Source organism: Microcebus murinus, chromosome X (assembly GCF_040939455.1).
Source record: "Microcebus murinus isolate Inina chromosome X, M.murinus_Inina_mat1.0, whole genome shotgun sequence".
NCBI classification, from domain to species: Eukaryota; Metazoa; Chordata; class Mammalia; order Primates; family Cheirogaleidae; genus Microcebus; species Microcebus murinus.
The window spans coordinates 50,500,775-50,519,415 of record NC_134136.1 but is presented as its reverse complement, the minus strand read 5'-3'; the positions used below and the strand labels follow the sequence as shown (position 1 = coordinate 50,519,415).

General features: G+C 39.6%; 1 protein-coding gene across 7 annotated transcripts in view; it reads right to left on the bottom strand.

The window, feature by feature from the left end:
- Positions 1-18,440, bottom strand: part of STAG2 (STAG2 cohesin complex component) — a 139,469-nt gene extending 121,029 nt beyond the window's left edge. The window contains exons 1-2 of one of the 7 annotated variants that reach the window (XM_075999191.1): positions 17,431-17,447; positions 16,512-16,642 (exon numbers count right to left, since the gene is read on the bottom strand). The gene's annotated coding sequence lies outside the window, so the exon portion shown is untranslated. Of the gene's footprint in view, positions 1-16,260; positions 16,465-16,511; positions 16,772-17,430; positions 17,906-18,071 lie in introns of those variants that run through there. The other 6 variants (XM_075999193.1, XM_075999189.1, XM_075999196.1 and 3 more) reach the window with 6 other exon arrangements.
- Positions 18,441-18,641: the final 201 nt, after the last annotated feature.

Below are 18,641 nucleotides of genomic sequence, written 5' to 3'. Positions count from 1 at the left end.
TCAGTTTTGCAAGATGAAAAAGTTCTAAAGATCTGTTGCACAACATTGCACGTGTTGTTAACACTAACTTACTGCACAGTTAAAATGGTTAAGATGGTAAGTTTTGTTACAAGTTTGTACAGAAGGAAAAAAAAGTTTTCCTTTTCAAAATAGACTGAAGCAAGTTAAATCATATTTTTCAGGGTTATTTTGAAGACAATAAATTATACCATAACATTATCCTAATAACACTCACAATCAATTCTTTGATTAGCCAGACTAATATAAATATTTCAAACAAAATAATTCCAATACAATTTTGACTTTTTAGAATGTTTCCTGGGTAGAATGTTCTGTAAAAAAAAAAAAAAAAAAAGAATGCAGTAAGTCAGATAGATCCTCCCTTCTCATCTCTGACCACTTCCCAGCTTAAAACTATTCTTGGTAACCTGGGACCCAGTGTGGGAGAAGAACCCAACTCCCATGAGATGCCACAAAGAAAACAATCTACATAAGGATAATTGTTGATTATATCAGCTTTAAAGATAATTTTAACTTGACATAATTGGAAGAACAGTTTTTATACTGTATACAATTTAAAAGCATCTCCCAGATGGGAGAACATGCCATCTGGATTCTTTTCAAATTTGAGATGCTTATGGATTGTATGCTACATTATCCTAGATTTTCTCCTATCTCCTTGACCACTCACTCTTAACAGTGGTCCTACTTCCTCTAGCCCAGTTAACAACATTTTCACCCCTGAGCCTCTGGCTCTTTATAAGTTCTCCCCTCTAAAAGTCAATATACTTTATGCACAGTGATCCCAATACACATCTCCTGCTCTTATCACTGCTGAACTACAGTTCCAATGTCTCTTCTTCCCCAAAATCAGCTACCACAGCTATCACTACCATGTTCCAACTACATACATTATTGCAAGAAATCTTTTGAGAAGCAGAAGCAAAGAAAGGGGTATGCATTCCAAAACATCAGAAAAGACTATGCGCTATCAATATTAAATATTAACTAAAACATACTCATTCAAAGTTTCAGTACATTGTATTTTTAAAATATACACACATATGTATCTAGGAATGTATGTACGTACGTATGTTGTTTATGTTATCTGCTACTAAATTATAAATGGCAAAGGTAGGAATCTACCTATTTGAATCCAACCCCCTGCTTCACATCAAACTCCATGCTTTGCACATAATAACTACTCTATAAATGGTCAAAGAATCTTCAGGAAAAATAAGGGTTGAAAGTTAAGACAGTACAGAAGCTGCAGCTTTAAGGCAGACCAGTACTAACAAATGAAAGGCTCCACAAAACCTGTAAGAGAGCTGAAGACATTTACTCCTTCCCAAACTCAAGGCAATTCATGAGATTAGGCCTCTAAACTCTACAAGAGACTCAATTGTCTCCCCACCCCCTCCCCAAAGTAGGCCTAAGTACCTGCGACAGTATTTCTGTTCCAAGGAATGCCCATCTTTTTCTGTTAAAAATTATATCAGTTTACTTCAGGACTGGCTTGCAAATAAGTCTAATGTGTCTCTGGCTAGCACATAATGCATTCACTCAACAAATATTAAACACCTGCTACATCCGAAGCACCAATCTAGGTGGAGTTAAGGCAATATGAACAAGGCTGACAAATAATACCCTTGCCCTCACTGAGTTTACATTCTAGTGTGGAGAAAGACAACCTATATAAATGTATGTTTGATGGTCACAAGAGATATGGAGATAAATAAAGCAGAGTAAGGAGGAAAGAGAGGGCAGAGAGCAAGGGATATCATTTTGTATGCAATGGCCAAGGAATGTTTCATTGAAAGGATAATATCTGAGCAAAATATCCTGAATAAGGAATCAAGCCAGGGAAAGGGATCAGCAAGTACAAAGCCAAAAAAGTTGGAACCTATTAGGTTCAGTTTTTTCATCTATAAAATGGGTATAATAGCCTCTACCATTTAAGAATTGAAGGTAGTATATTACTTCAAGTACCCAACATGTGGAATGTACTCAAAAAATCTGATTATCACAGTAATCTTTGGGCCTACCATACCAGCAAAACCCTCAGCATATTGTCTGGCACACAGGAAACACTCAGAAAAAGTACAGGTTGAGTCCCCCTTTTCTGCTTGGGACCACAAGTGTTTCACATTTCAGAACTTGTTGGGAATATCTGCATTATACTTGCCAGTTAAGCATCCTCCAAATCCAAAACTCCACAATCCATAATGTTCTAATAACATTTCCCTTGAGCATGTCAGTGCTCAAAAAGTTTCAGATTTTGGAGCATTTCAGATTTCAGGTTTTCGGATTTGGAATGCTCATTATTATCTAATTTCTGTAATAACCTATAAGGCAGGTGGGACTATACCACATTTACAGCTAAAAAAGCTGAGGATCAGAGATTTACCCAATCCTCTGCTAACCTCTAAAATTCCTATAAAGATATACAAATATACTCCACAATTAAATAGAGTGCTTAAGGCCAGGTGCAGTGGTTCATGCCTATAATCCCACCACTTTGGGAGGCCCAGGCAGGAGGATCACTTGAGGCCAGGAGTTGGAGACCAGCCAGGGCAAAACGGCAAGATCCCATCTCAACCAGGCGCAGTGGCTCACACCTATAATCCTAGCACTCTAGGAGGCCGAAGCAGGCGGATTGCTCAAGGTCAGGAGTTCGAAACCAGCCTGAGCAATAGCAAGACCCCGTCTCTACTATAAATAGAAAGAAATTAATTGGCCAACTAAAATATATATATATAGAGAGAGAGAGAGAAAAGATTAGCCGGGCGTGGTGGTGCATGCCTGTAGTCCCAGCTACTCAGGTGGCTGAGGCAGGAGGATTGCTTGAGCCCAGGAGTTTGAGGTTGCTGTGAGCTAGGCTGATGCCACGGCACTCACTCTAGCCTGGGCAACAAAGCGAGATTCTGTCTCAAAAAAAAGAAAGAAAGAAAATCCCATCTCTACAAAAAATAAGAAAAACTAGCTGGGCGTCACGTGCTGCTGTAGTCCTCGCTACTCAGGAGGCTGAAGCAGGAGGATCACTTGAGCCCGGAAATTTGAGGCTGCAGTGAGCTCCACTGCACTCCAGCCTGGGCAACAGAGCAAGACCCTATCTCTTAAAAAAAAAAAAAAAAGACTTAAAATACACTGTCAGGATGAGGAAACCCTTCACATTAATGTCCACTCTTTAGCAGTATGGCAAAGTATGTAGTATCAAGAACTTGGTAGCCAGATTCCTTGGGTTCACATGAAGGCTCCACCACTTCCTATGTATGTATCCTTGGGTAAGTTTAAATTTTATATGCCTCCATTTCCTCACCAGTAAACAGGAAATAATAATAGCACCTATACTTCACAGGGTTGTTGGGAAGATTAAATGGGTTACTTTTTGACCTCACTTTTATTTCAGTGCTTCACATATATCTACTGTTAGTAGTAATAGCATGAAAGTAAGATAAGGAAACCACCATGAAAAATTTTCAATTTTCTATGGAGAACTTTTGAAATTGTAAAGATACTGGAAGTAGAAAAGCAGCAGAAAAGGCTAGGAAAAAATGAAAAACAAAAGCTGGCATCATAATGTTGCCTGATTTAGACCAGTTTACCTGAAGAGATTGTTGCTATTAGAATTATTGTCCTTTTAGGCACTACCTTTGAGCCAGTGAGATATATGCCAACAATGCTTTGAATAACATTTTGATGCAAAGTGTTTTATAAAAAGGTTAATTCCTTAAAACGAATTCAGATGTCACTTTACAGAGGATTAAAACAGTACAAAATGACAAACTTTATTATCTCCCTGCCACTCAATCCTTTTCTAGGTGTTACTTGATGTTTATTATAAAATATGAAACATATCATGTGTAACTTCAAATTGAGAATGATCTATCCTCCATCAGTTCTCAGTAGAAAATAAGCTTTTCTCCTACCTAATCCCCAAATATTTTTTGACTACTTTGAGAAGTTTAACTTCACCCTATGTCTTATACATTTAGAATTCTTGCCTCATTTTATTCTCTTTCCCCAATGAGGTATCACTATGAAATCTATAAATCATCCCACTGGGAGGCAGTGTATCACCGTGTAAAGAAGTGTTCCAGAATCAGGCATAACTGGATTTAAAAGTAAGCTCTGCCACTTATTAGCTGAGTGATCTTGGGTAAGTCTCTTAACCATTCTGAACCTCAATAAATAAAAATATCCACCAACTACCTCAGAGGGTTATTGTAAGAAACAAAAAATTAAATGTTAAGGAGCCTAATACAACTTGCCATACAGTAAGCAGATGTAGTAAATGGTATCCTGTCAAAACAAACTTTATCATTAATACAAAGCCAACTAGGGGAAACTACCTCTCTACCAACATACAGCTCTTAAATATGAATACTAATAATGCAATTATAATGCAGGGTTACATTTCTTTAAAACCTAAGGTTTTAATTCAATTACTATTTGACAACCTGTACAATATACACTGCACAATGATAAGGATTCAAAATCAGATAGAAACATAGTTTCTAGGCCATGCACGGTGGCTCACGCCTGTAATCCTACCACTCTGGGAGGCCCAGGCAGGTGGACTGCTCAAGGTCAGGAGTTCAAAACCAGCCTGAGCAAGAGTGAAACCCTGTCTCTACTAAAAAAATAGAAAGAGGCCAGGCACGGTGGCTCACGCCTGTAATCCTAGCACTCTGGGAGGCTGAGGTGGGCGGATTGCTCGAGGTCAGGAGTTCGAAACCAGCCTGAACAAGAGCGAGACCCCGTCTCTACTATAAAAATAGAAAGAAATTAATTAGCCAACTAACATATATATATATATATATATATATAGAAAAAATGAGCCGGGCATGGTGGCACATGCCTATAGTCTCAGCTACTCGGGAGGCTGAGGCAGCAGGATCGCTTGAGCCCAGGAGTTTGAGGTTGCTGTGAGCTAGGCTGACACCACGGCACTCACTCTAGCCTGGGCAACAAAATGAGACTCTGTCTCAAAAAAAAATAAAAAGAAATCAATTGGCCAACTAAAACTATATACAAAAAACTAGCCAGGCATGGTGGCACATGCCTGTAGTCCCAGCTACTCCAGAGGCTGATACCACAGCACTCTAGCCCTGGCAACAGAATGAGACTCTGTCTCAAAACAAAGCAAACAAACAAACAAACAAAAAAAACATAGTTCCTAGACGGAACTCTTATTAATAAGAGATAAATTTGGATATTTGTTAATATTGTACACTTAAACACTATATATTTATACACAAACACAAAATTTCTTCTCAGGTTAGAACCCTATTTTTCTGCAGCAACTTAGAAAACCGCTTTAGTCTAACTTCAAAGAAGTAGGAACAAATTCCCTATTAAAAAAACTTTTCTAATAAAATCCCATACTGTCCAATTATTTAGAACACCCAAATATGAACACAACTACTGAATATTTCTCAATGAATACCAATAATTTATGCATTGATATTTAATTAAAACTCAAAAAAGTACATATACTTAGAACTGGAAAAATCCATTTGCCATTGACAAGTTTGCTTTTCAAAAACACACCTTCATGCTTCTGTTTCGCTGCCAGCCATGGCTACCACCACTTCCTCAATTCTCCTGCCAAGAGTAAAGTCTGAAGAATGTCTTTTGGCCTAAAGGAGTGGTGGAAACAGGGAGGGACATATCGCAAAGGACAAATATTATTATGGCTTTGCTAATATTTCCTACATTTTGTCTCCTTTATTGTAGAAGGGAAATTCTCAAAGGTTCATGTTCCTATCTTCAATACCATTTCTTTAGATCACAAAAAAATGTCTTTTTTTAGCAAAAGGATATTAAATGTGTTCTTTGTAATAACATTCTAGTCTCCATGAAGTTTGCAAATTAGGTACAAAGCAGTAGACACACTGGTGACTGGAAAAACTCTCCTTGCTTTTGAGAAAAGAAATGGTTAGAAATCTAAGGAAAGGATATCATATCCCAATCCTTAAATGGAAATATTTCAAATATACCAAACCTCAATCATACACACATACACATCACACACAGAAAATGAATGTAGTGTCATATACTGCTAGATGAAATTTCAAGCTAACATTCCAACAAGAATCCAAGGTCAAAAATTAAAACACAAGTATGTATAAATTTAACTTCCCATTTAAAAACACACATTTAGAATATGAAATAAAGACAGACACACAAAAGAGTCCCAAACTCTGTGATCATTAATTGCCCTTTGCTTTTACACAGAATCATAACACCATTTAGAAGGTCTTAACCTTTGGATGACAGTCAGTAAGTGCTTATACAGGATGATCATGGGCTCTTTTAACTTAGTTTATTAACCACCACCAAAGACCAAAACATTCCAAGGCCACATTAAAGTCCTCAATTGTTTTTGTTTTCTTTTCTTGGTTATTTTGCCCCTAAAGTTTTTCAGAGCAGTCCTTACTTTTCAATTCTTGTCATTAATCTCAAATTAAGGACACTGTCAAACTGCATTGATGCTATTGGTTTTAGTTTAATACTCTTTAACATAGAGCAATCACAGTACATATTTCTTTAAATAGGTATGTTTAACTCTTTAGTTCTAGGAGGCCTAGGAGGGAGGATTGCTTGAGCTCAGGAGTTTGAGATCAGCTCTGAACAACAGCAAAATCCCCATCTCTACAAAAAATAGAAAAAAATTAGCCGGGTGTGGTGGTGTGCACCTGTAGTCACAGCTACTTGGGAGGCTGAGGCAGGAGGATCACTTGAGCCCAGGAGTTTGAGGTTGCAGCGAGCTATGATGACACCACTACACTCTACCTAGGGCAATATATTGGAGCATGACTCTATGGGGGGGGGACTTTTGTGCTGATAAAGTCAAACTGACTGTATTTCCTCAGGGCAGAGACTATATATCTAGTTTACCATTCTATATCCCACCTCTAGTAGATACTTTACCAACTGATTTAACAATGAGCCCTTGAGCACCTGATAAAATACACACATACATTTCATATAATACATAATTGCAGTGTTCAGGAACCTCCATCCTATCCATGCACCAGCGCTTAAAAAACAGCAACATAGGCCGGGCGTGGTGGCTCATGCCTGTAATCCTGGCACTCTGGGAGGCCAAGGCGGGCAGATTGCTCGAGGTCAGGAGTTTGAAACCAGCCTGAGCAAGAGTGAGACCCCGTCTCTACTATAAATAGAAAGAAATTAATTGGCCAACTAATATATATAGAAAAAAATAGCCAGGCATGGTGGCGCATGCCTGTAGTCCTAGCTACTTGGGAGGCTGAGGCAGTAGGATAGCTGGAGCCCAGGAGTTTGAGGTTGCTGTGAGCTAGGCTGATGCCACGGCACTTACTCTAGCCCGGGCAACAAAGTGAGACTCTGTCTCAAAGGAAAAACAAAACAAAACAAAAAAAACAGCAACATAGTTTTTAAAAAAACCCAACTGTATTCATTTCATATAATAAATAAAATCTCCCCAAAATAATCTTTTGTCTACTATAGTCACTATACAGCCCACAAATTCCTTCATCTGGTTAGAAATGCCGTCCCCTTCAAGATATACTCTCTCCTCATAATGGTTATAATGAACTAAATAAAACACTTTTAAAAACTGAACAGACCTACTTAATGGCTTTTTTTTTTTTTGGAGACAGAGTCTCACTCTGTTGCCCTGGCTAGAGTGCCATGCCATCTGCCTAGCTCACAGCAACCTCAAACCCCTGGGCTCAAACAATCCTACTGCCTCAGCCTTCCAAGTAGCTGGGACTATAGGCACATGCCACCATGCCTTGCTAATTTTTTCTATATATATTTTTAGTTGCCCAGCTAATTTCTATTTTTAGTAGACATGGGGTCTTGCTCTTGCTCAGGCTGGTCTCGAACTCCTGACCTTGAGCGATCCTCCTACCTCAGCCTCTCAGAGTGCTAGGATCACAGGCTTGAGCCACCACGCCCAGCCCTTAATGACTTCTTATAAGATAGTGACACCAACAAAACCTCCAAAAGTGAACTAGCTAGGGGGAAAAAAACACAGATTACTCAATGAAATATTAAAATAGCCAAGTATGAAAACAAAACTGGAAGTTAACTTAAGATCAGACAAAAACAAAAAAAAAAAAGAAAAAAGAATGCAGTTGTGTGATACCTTTGAGAAAAACAAAACAAAACAAAACAAAAAAAAAGATCAGACAGATGTCTACTCTACCACTCACCTCCACTCAAGAAGGGGAAAAAAAGATCTTAGTTTACAATATAATAGGTCCACAACTGTGCAGAAATAATTTCTCCACAATTAAATTCATCTTCAGTAATTTCTTTTTTGGGGGAGGGGGAAGCAGTACCACAGCATAAACAGGCCAGAAATATAAAAATAACCATAAAAATCATAATAAAAAGGACTATTAATTTTACGAAATGATACATCAATCTCTACAAAACTTTCAAATTATGTTACAGAATCAATTTAACTTCAGATAAGTTTCTAAACTGGACCTTTTTCTTCCTCTTGTAATACCACTTCTACCTAGTCACAAAATTATTTTTCTTCCAGCTGTCTTCAGAAAAAAGTTTCCACAGAACTCCCATGAAATATCATACAATCTGCACTTATTCTTACAAAAATGGTAATGAGAACCTGAGTAACATGAAAGGAAAACAAACTCAGGTGTAGTTATCTTGGGAGTTTTCTTTTTTTTTTCTTTTTTAACTTAGGAAGGTGCTTTTCAACATTAAGACATATAATCACCTCAGTCAAATAGCCACTTTAAAAATTCAACTGGAAATTCTCCTGAATTTTAAGAAACACTGTCTTGTCTTTTATTACTAACCCTGCACCAATAAAAACTCCCCAAAAGAGTAAAAATAAACAAACTATCAGAATATGGCGCTTTACAGTAATTTAAATCACTTTCACACCTACAGAAATCTCTGTAGGGGTTTTGAATCCCTTCTTACCATTTACTAATTGGGCAAGTTACTTGGCCCCCCTAAGCTTTGGATTTCCCTTATGAAAAGGGGATATTAATTAGGGTCATCATATATCCTAGTTTCTCTGGGACAGTCCTAATTTATGTTATTATCCCACCATGCCATCCAGGTGATGTCCCCTTTCACTCTCAAAAGTATCCTGGCCTGAACAATAAATCTAACTGGTCATCCTACCTCATAGGGTTATGAAAATCAAGTGAGCTAATACACCTAAAGCATTTGTAAGGGTATCTGGCTCATAATGTAAGAGTTTGGTTAGTATTAGCTATTGTCAATGTTAGTCACTGTCAATAACATTTTATAAAAGGTTTTGAATTGTATAATGAACAGTGCTTCCACAACATTATTTTTTACAAATAAAATTAAGCATTTAACTTTCCACATTCAATTCTTTAAAACAAGTAGCACTAACTGCTTGAAATCAACACTAATCAATTTATCCCACAGAGATGGCAATACCATCAATTGCATTCCCATTTTATCATACATAAATTTTAATAGAGGCTATATTCGGGTTACTAGCAGGAAAGTGACTGTGAAAAGTAAAACTTTGCTCAGTGCCAAACCAAATCCCTTAATATTCTAGCCTTTCTCAACTAGGGTTCCTCATGTTAACAAAAGAACCCAGACAATGACTTGAGTGACTATTTTCTGAATTCCCCCAAGAATGGTACTTAACTAGTATCTTTCTAGATGTGCAGGAGAGAAACTAATTCATTATATTCAAGGGATGCCTTGGGGAGTAATTCTGTCATGGAACACCAGTTCTTGGCACTCTTGGAATACAAAGGAGAAAATGTAGATGAAAAGACTCAATACTGAACAGTCTGTGTAGAAGACTACTGTTCATCACCTGGAAAAAGTATTTCCTACAGGATGAAGCTTAAGGGAATAAGCAACATAAAGGATATAAATTTAGCTGGCGTAGTAGTACACACCTCTAGTCCCAGCTACTCAAGAGGCTGAGACTGGAGGATTACTTGAGCCCAGGATTTTGAGGCCAGCCTGGGCAACACAGCAAGACCCTGTCTGTAAAAAAAATAATAAACTTTTTTAAAATTTAAAAAATACATATAAAATATGATTCATGTATATGAAAAGCACTAATATATATTCAGAAATCCAACATCCAGCATTCTTTCAGAGAAGAAAAAGTCCAGTTATAATTTATGAAAAGCAGGGACGAAGAAGAAAACTAAGACCAAGATATTGATCACTAATGAACCTAATAATCTAGGGCCCTGATACTATTTATCACCTGATAAAAATAAAATAAGAAAATTTAATAAAGTGAAAGATGAACTAACAGAAAGTAGAAGCAAACAGAAGAGATATCAACAGAAGAAAAGAGAAAGTTTGAGGTACTATTAAATAACAGAAAAAAAATCTCCCTATAGAACCAGAGCACTGAATTATTAAAAGATTAGCCTAAATTTTTACTTCAAATCTAACCACTCAATAAACAAACTGAAGGACTGAGAAACTATCCTCAGACACACTTAACCTCCATTTTGGACAGAGCACAAATGACATAAAGAAAAAAACATCTATGAGACCACTCCAAAATCTCCCTAGTTTGTGTGACAGTATGTATGCTTTCCCCTAAAAAAAAAAAAAAAAAAAAATTCAAGAATACAATTTAACATATTATCCCACAAATTTTAATGAGCACATTCAAATAAAATCAAAGCTAAGATTTACTTCAACTATTAGTATAAAATATAATATAGACCTCTTATCAGGCAGGAACTCATCAGACCCTGATTAAAAATCTGCATTTACCTTGTACTGCACATGAAGAAAAACCTTGATTTTGTACAATGTAAATAATAATGCATGCTTTCTGATGATAGATAGTCCAAGACCTAAACCAGATAAGGGATACAACTGAGTTTAACAAAAAATCACAAAGCTTTTCAAATCAGGATAATCTGGGTGGGCCTGAATCCAAGGCTGTCTATTAACATGTGACTTTGGACAAGTCATTTACTCTCTGATAGCCTCAATTTCACCATCTGCAAAATGGTAAGAACAACCTATCTTGTAAAGTGGTTGAAGAGATTAAACAGAAGATTAAAACATAGTTATTGGAATGCAAACGGAACTCAATTGACAGTTAAATTAAGTTTCATCAAAAAGTTACAGCTCAGGCCTGCACGGTGGCTCATACCAGTAATCCTAGCACTGTAGGAGGCCGAGATGGGCGGACTGCTCGAGGTCAGGAGTTCAAAACCAGCCTGAGCAAGAGCGAGACCCCATCTCTACCATAAATAGAAAGAAATTAATTGGCTAACTGATATATATATAGAAAAAATTAGCCAGGCATGGTGGCACATGCCTGTAGTCCCAGCTACTCGGGAGGCTGAGGCAGTAGGATTGCTTGAGAGCCCAGGGGTTTGAGGTTGCTGTGAGCTAGGCTGACGCCATGGCACTCACTAGCCTGGGCAACAAAGCGAGACTCTGTCTCAAAAAAAAAAAAAAAGTTACAGGTCAAACTCATTGCAACAAATGTTATTCTTGCAAAAATGTAAATAGGATTTACTTCCCCTCCCAACAACGTACAACACAATTTAAACTTACCTCTTACAAAGGAATTTTACATTCGAGTTGTCCACTAATTTATCCACAGCTTACAGAAATCTCCCTAGTTTGTCTCATCAAGCCTAGTTGTGTATTTTCCAAATGAAATACAGTCATGCACTGCATAATGACATTTCAGTTGACAGACCTCATGTATTCCCATAAGATTATCATTTTTCATCTTTCACACCATATTTTTACCATGCCTTTTTATGTTTAGATACACAAATATTTATCATTGTGTTAAAGTTTTATACAGTATTCAGTATAGTAACATGCTGTATAAGTTGATAGCATAAAAGCAATAGGCTATACAATATAGACTAGGTGTTTAGTAGACTATACCATCTAGGGTTGTGTAAGTAACTCTGATGTTCACACAACGAAATCGCCTAAAGATGAATTTCTCAGAATGTAAGGCCATCATTAAGCAATATATGACTATAATTAAAAAGAACAGACTATCAACATTATTCATCCTCTCTTTCTTTGGGAGGAGAAGTGGAAAACAATTTCAATAATCTCTTGACTTACTATGAAAGACTTATTGGTGTTTACTAGTCAGTATCAAAGAACTACAGCAAGCATACATTAAAAACACAATTCAGGTAGATTTCTATAGCTGCTAAAGATGTATAGACTTTTTTAAATGCACAAACACAAAAATTATTCCCCACCAAACACCACCACTTACATTGAAGAAATGTAAAATTTGGTTAAATTAAATGCAAAGCAGGCAACTAAGGAGACTAAAAAATCAAACTGACAATTTTGCGTTCTCACACATCTTTGCCAAACAAACCATGCAATAACCACTATTTGTGATACCTGGAGATACAAAGAATTATTATACAAGAACAGTATCGAACCACAAATTAAAAGTCCTAAACATATATCAATGCAGAAAACTACAAAAGAAAAATGTAAAGAACTTTAAAATTAGCCTGTATCTTTAAAGTTCCTTCTTTATTCTTCAACAATTAATCACATTTCAATACATATTGATGCCCACAGCTAACCAGGACTGTTCCTTTTCTTTGCTATTCTTCCCAACTCTCAAAACAGTGCTCTACTATATAGTAAACTGTAAATTTTAATTTAATGTTAATTTTAAGTTCAAAAGTTAACTTGCAGCATCAAAAACTAAGTCTTCTATTATAAAGAACTCAAAGTAAAAAGAATATGTTATTCACTGTTTACTACCTTCCCACACATGACTGTGGGCAGTATCAGTTAAATATGCAGAATATTAAACATCACTAAATTGTCCATGGCATATTTACACATCTAACCCTAAATTCCCAGAGTTGAACTTAAGCCTGCTCCCCAAAGTCCACTCCATCCATTTTAATTCATATGTCCTCAGGTGACCACAAAAGTAGATAAGGTAAAAAAAAGAAAGAAAACAATGAAAAAGAAATGTAGAATTTAATTTCATTTAAATTTGTATTTAAGTGTTGGGCTTTAAAAAATCCTAACTAAACTTCAAAGTTACCAAACTCATAATGTACTGGTTTAGTAGTTTTATCTATTGCCTCACCACAATAAAATAAATCTGATGCCACAATCTGCATCATCTACTTAAGAATATTTGCATATGAATAAAAACTTGAAATACGTAATGTATCTTCCATTAACATCCTTCTAAACCTAGAGGACTGAATACGAAATATACAAACAGACTACAGTTAACAGTTATAAAATGTCTGTTCCTAGATTGGGGTGGAATTTTGCTTAATAATGATTAGGGAACACAATCAAATATAAAAATTAAACATCAATTATTTTGTATTCCCTTCAGAACTGTGACATATATTCCAAAATACATCTCAAAGGAAAGAAATAAACCTAATACTGAACAATACAAAATTGCAAAAAATACTTACCTTAAAGAATTTAGAAGCAGTTCATGAATATACTAATTAAGGAAACCAAGGGTTTTAACAGCAATGCACTTTTACTGCTTATGGGTAATGCTCAGAATGATAACAGAAAGTATTAGATATTTTACATATCATCTTTTAACTTGTTATAGCACCAGATATTAAAGAGGGGGGTGATTTAAATCATTTTAAATGTAAATATTCATTTTCGTATCAGTTTAAAAAACCCACTTGATCCTCCCTGCCAGTCTCTGATACCTTAGAATACTATAGTTATTTCACAGTGGGAAGGAATAGCTAATAAGTACGTTTCTTTTCCAATTTGCTTCTCTACTCAGTCATTAAACACTAAATACTGAAACTGAATTCAGCTACCTCGATCTTCCTACCAGGAACGCTCCCTATGGCACCCCAATCCCTTCCACTGTCGCTTATTCCAAGTGCCAAAGCCCCTCCTATTAATAGTAAATCCCTTTCATACTGACTCACTGTAACTCCAACTTGACGAAATAGACACCAAAGAGAATTTACAAAATTTGCAAATGGGTTTTTCCTATTTTCAAAGAATTTAAAAGGAAACTAAATGTTAAGCACACTCAGACTAAGTTACAGACATTTAAAGTTGAACCAATTCATAAGCATTTGTGACTTATTCTATATTGGTTCAATTTAAATATATTTCTGAAAGTTTTGCCAGGCATTATGTAATTACTTAGACACAAGGCTAATACACAAGGGTAAATTTCCCATGCAAGTAATTTTGATATGTAAATATAAAATTAAGTCATTACATCAAGATTGCAATACAATTTGGAAATTTTTCTAACTATGGAAATTTTTAAGTACACACAAGAGTAGAATAATAGCAACAATGAATTCTCCTGTAGTCATCCAGCTACAATAATCAACTCAAGGACACTTTGGTTTAATCTCTACCTCCTACCCATTCCCTCTCCCCATAATCATCCACAAAAAGAATTAAGAGGAAGACAGTGTTCTGTAAGTACGCTGAGAAAAACCCAAAGATAACATAAGTATCAAAGAGTAGCAAGTTAAGTCAAAAATCCAACAATGTAACTGTACAGCTACTCTACACAACTTCTTTGTAGATGATAAATTTCTTTAAGATTTCAGTTAAACACAAAGAACCATTTTTAAGAATTTTAAAGAAGTCCATCCATAAAACCGAAAGGACATATTTAAAATTATACTTAAAAGGATAAATAGGACTATGTGAGGAAGATGTACAATTAGCTTGCAATTAGCTTGCATTCACGCAGCACCTTAACTCAAAACGAAAAAAACCAGACTATTTAACATGATGTGTCATAAAATTATAATTCAAACACTTGACAAGCCCCTGAACATTTGCACCTTTAACTGGTCCTTCTGATACCTAACTATAGATTGATATCAACATAGAAAGGAAACGAGGGATTTTAACGTAAGTGGTTTAAAATGTTCAAAATTAACCCTACTGTTCACTGGGAAGTATATAAAAGCCAAGTCTAAACTACCCGAATTGTATGTCTAAGTACATATAGAAATGTAGCCACTTTCCAGGGCCGTTGTTTTTTAAAAAAATAAGTTCATATATACCCTTAAACGCAACGCGCTAGGCTACAGACAGAATTAGGAGACCGCCTCCTGCTTTTGCTCCTAACCAATACGCAGAGAGAGAAGGTTGGCAGGAAAGTGCTGCGAGGACAGTAACAAACACCAGCAGCTCCCGAGCAGGCCCTGCTAGAGCCAGGAATGACGCACTTCGGTAACCCGACTCTTTCTCCCCTCCACCCCCGCCCCCAGCAGCGGTGCTGACACCGCCAACAGCCCGGAGTAGGAAAAAGACAACAGAAAAAAGACAGAGGTTGGACCGCACCAGGTTTCATCAAGAAACCTCGATTATTCCTCTTTCGACACTAACCACTAGGACTAAACAGGAAAAGAAGCTTCGTGCTTAAGCAAGTCCCATCATGGTGGTTTAAGAGTCACTAAATTAAGCTGATAATGAGTCCAATCCACAGAGACAAATACAGGGTGTGGCTGCTGTGAAATACGGCGGTCCGTGGGAGAAAAGGGGTATGGAATTTACACTCCTGTGTGAAGGGAAGATGAGGTTGGGGGGGGCGGCCCGCGCATTTTAAGGAACCATTGCAAACCAACACAAGCTTCTCCTCTACTTACACCTAACCCTACAGATCAAAAGTTTCTAATAGATATATCATGTAAACTGTAAATAACCATTTAATCAAACACCATGACCCTCAATTTAAAAACTACATACGAGCATACGAGAAAGGAGGGAGAGGGAAGGGGTGGTAGGAAACAACATAAAAAACATTGTAGGCCACAGAGGAGAAAGTCTCACAAACCGGATGAAACTACTAATGCAATATTAAAAATTAAAGCCGAATGCTGTAGCACAAAAAAAAATCACACGACAGCCTATTACAGTTAAGGATTAAAAATAAAATGACATATACACCAAGGGGGAGCGGAAACTAAATGTCGAAAGTACAGCGGTTTATAAAAAAACTAAAGGCAAAACAGGACATTCTCTCTACGGGGAAAAAAAAAAAAGGCCGAAATCAACAATACGTTTATGATTCTAGGCCAGAAGAAAATGGGAACGGGGCTCAAAGTTTTGCGGAACTACTTGATGCTGTTTCCCACACCTTCTCACTCCCATGGCCCATCCGACCCTTTCCGTCCCAAAATCGCCGTCCACAGATCTCTGGATACGTGGTAGAAGAAAAAAGAAAGTCGACCCCAAGCAAGAATAAAAGTGTGGAGGGAAAAAGCAGAGGCTGCCTACCTGGGGCAAGGATCAGCTCAGTTCGTGCCTTTAGAAAGACAGTGCGGGAGGGGGTGGGAATGAAAAGCAGCACTAAAACTAAAACAAAAGTGGCGCCAAAACCCCCCAACAAACAGCCTTCCACTCCCGCCCTTCCCCCCCTCCGCCCATGCCAGGCAGGCAGGGCCCCCTTCGGGGCAAGGTCTGCGCGCGGGGGCCAACACCGCCAGACCCCAGCCTATTTATAAAATTGTTGCCCTAAGAAAACTGACCGAAGTCGGGCCTCAGAAGGGATGGAGAGATCGATGCCAATCGCTTTCCCAAGCAGTTCCCCCACCACGCGCTGGAGATGATGGGGCGGGGGAGAAGCAGAGGGGCCCGTCACATGAATGTTGTTCCCTCTCTAGGAAGGGAGGAAGAGAGGGAGGGAGGGGAGGGAGGGAGGAAAGGAAGGAGGGGAAGAGAGAAGGGAGGGGGCACGAGGGAGGGGTGTGATCAGAGTAGATTTTCCCTCGCCTCCCTCGGTCCGAGGCCCAAATATACACAACTGAGCCTCCTCTTTCTCCCCTCCCCCCTAGGTTCCCAGCACCACCATTTTGCTCTCTGCCTTCCCCTCACCACGATACCGCGCTCTCCCCCACCCCAGCCACGGCCTCCCCGGCTTTCCTCCCCCGACTACGGCTCGCACCCCACCCCACCTCCAGTTTTGGCTCTCCTAGGCTTAAGAGCCTGCCGGAGAAAAGAAACCTAAATCTAATGCTACACAGAGAAGCGGAGCCTCCATCTTGCGCTGCTCCGCGTTCTCCATTTTGGGCCACCCATTGGGGGGGGGGTCTCCGTAGAGGCCCCGAGGGAGAGTTGGGCGAGGGAAGGAAGAGAAAATCTTCAGCGAGGGTAGTCGAAAAGAAGAGTCCTGCGGTAGAAAGCCACTCTAGGAGTAGGAGGTAGGGAGGAAGGGGGGCTGGAAGTTCCTTGGAAGTGTTGGGGTAGCGACTTGGGGGGAGAAGGGAGAAAGGAGGGCTGGGGGTGACGCGGGGGCGAGGAAGGTTCTCTCCGCCTGGACTTAGTCACCCGCTCCATGGCTGCCCCCCATGGGGGCAAAGGAAGCAGAGGGGAAATTAAATGGCAACAGAGTGCCCAACCTCTTTCCCTCCCAACTCCTCTCTCTCGCCCTGTTTCAACCATACACACCTCACGGTGGGCTCCGCGCCCTCCGGGTGCCCCTCCAAACTTCTAGAAGCTTCGCCTCCGCCATTTTATAACTTACCTCCCCCCTCAGCGTACACAGAGGCAGCAACGAGACTGTTCGCCTCCCCCACTCCTCCTTCCTTCTTTCTCAGGCCGGGGGCTTCTTCACCCCTGGGCTTGTACAAGATTTTTTCCCCTTCCTCTTCTTTACACCCTCGAATTCTACTCAGGGACGGAAGCTCCCGCGGTTCTAGAGCGGTGGGGGGTTTTGAAAGTGGCGGTCGGATCCGGCGGGTTTTTTTTTTCTTTTTTTTTTTTTTTTTTTTTTTTGGTGGCGCTTCGGGATTGTTTGGGGTGTTCGCTCTTCGGCGACTTGGAGGCGAATGGAACGCGCAGGCGCCATCTGTCGGCCACGAACCCGCGCCTGGCTCCCGTTGGGAGGGAGCGGCATCTAGCGGCAGAGAGCTGGTACTGCAACGCCTGGCTCCCAGCCCTCCCACCCAGCGTCCTCCTCCCAATCACCGACCAATAGTGGCCGACTGACTCCCGGGTTCAGCGTCTCCGACGCCGCCTGCAAACGAGGCGCCCGCAGGGGCGCGCCGCCGAGTGGGGTAAACAAGGTGCCGTGCCCGCGCCTGACTTACTCATTCGTTTGGCTGCGCTTCCGCCGTGGACTCGATCAAGCTGCGGTTTCTCTGTCTTTATTGGGGGATTCAGGGGAGGGCGATAGGAATGTCCAGCGGAGCCCCGGGCCATGGGAATTCAGAGGCGAGGCTCGCTCGGGACCCATTCGCTGGGCCCCTCTGCCCCTCGTGCCGCTCCCGGGTGGCAGCCCAGTCGGGCATCACCCTTCGAAGTCCCCTGTTTTGACACGCCCCGGCGAGGGGTCTGCGGCCCTAGTTCCTAGACCCTCGCTGCACCCTCGTCCCTCCCCCTAACCACCGAAAGAACCAACTCCGCCTAACTCTGGCACCTGATCCTAAGTGGTTTAATGGGGCTTGGTTTGGGGTTTGGTTTTTTTTTTTGTTTTGGTTTTTCTTTTGCTTCGGGTATGGGGAGAAAGCGAGCTGATTCTCTACCAGGAAGATTGGCCCTGGAAAAGAAAAACATTTTTTTTCTTGGCAACCTACTGTTCGTGTCTACGAGAAAACGTGGTCTCTTGCTTCCAAGGTTTAGGACTCTTAAGGAACTGAGCTACTAGGCTAGGCCGGGCG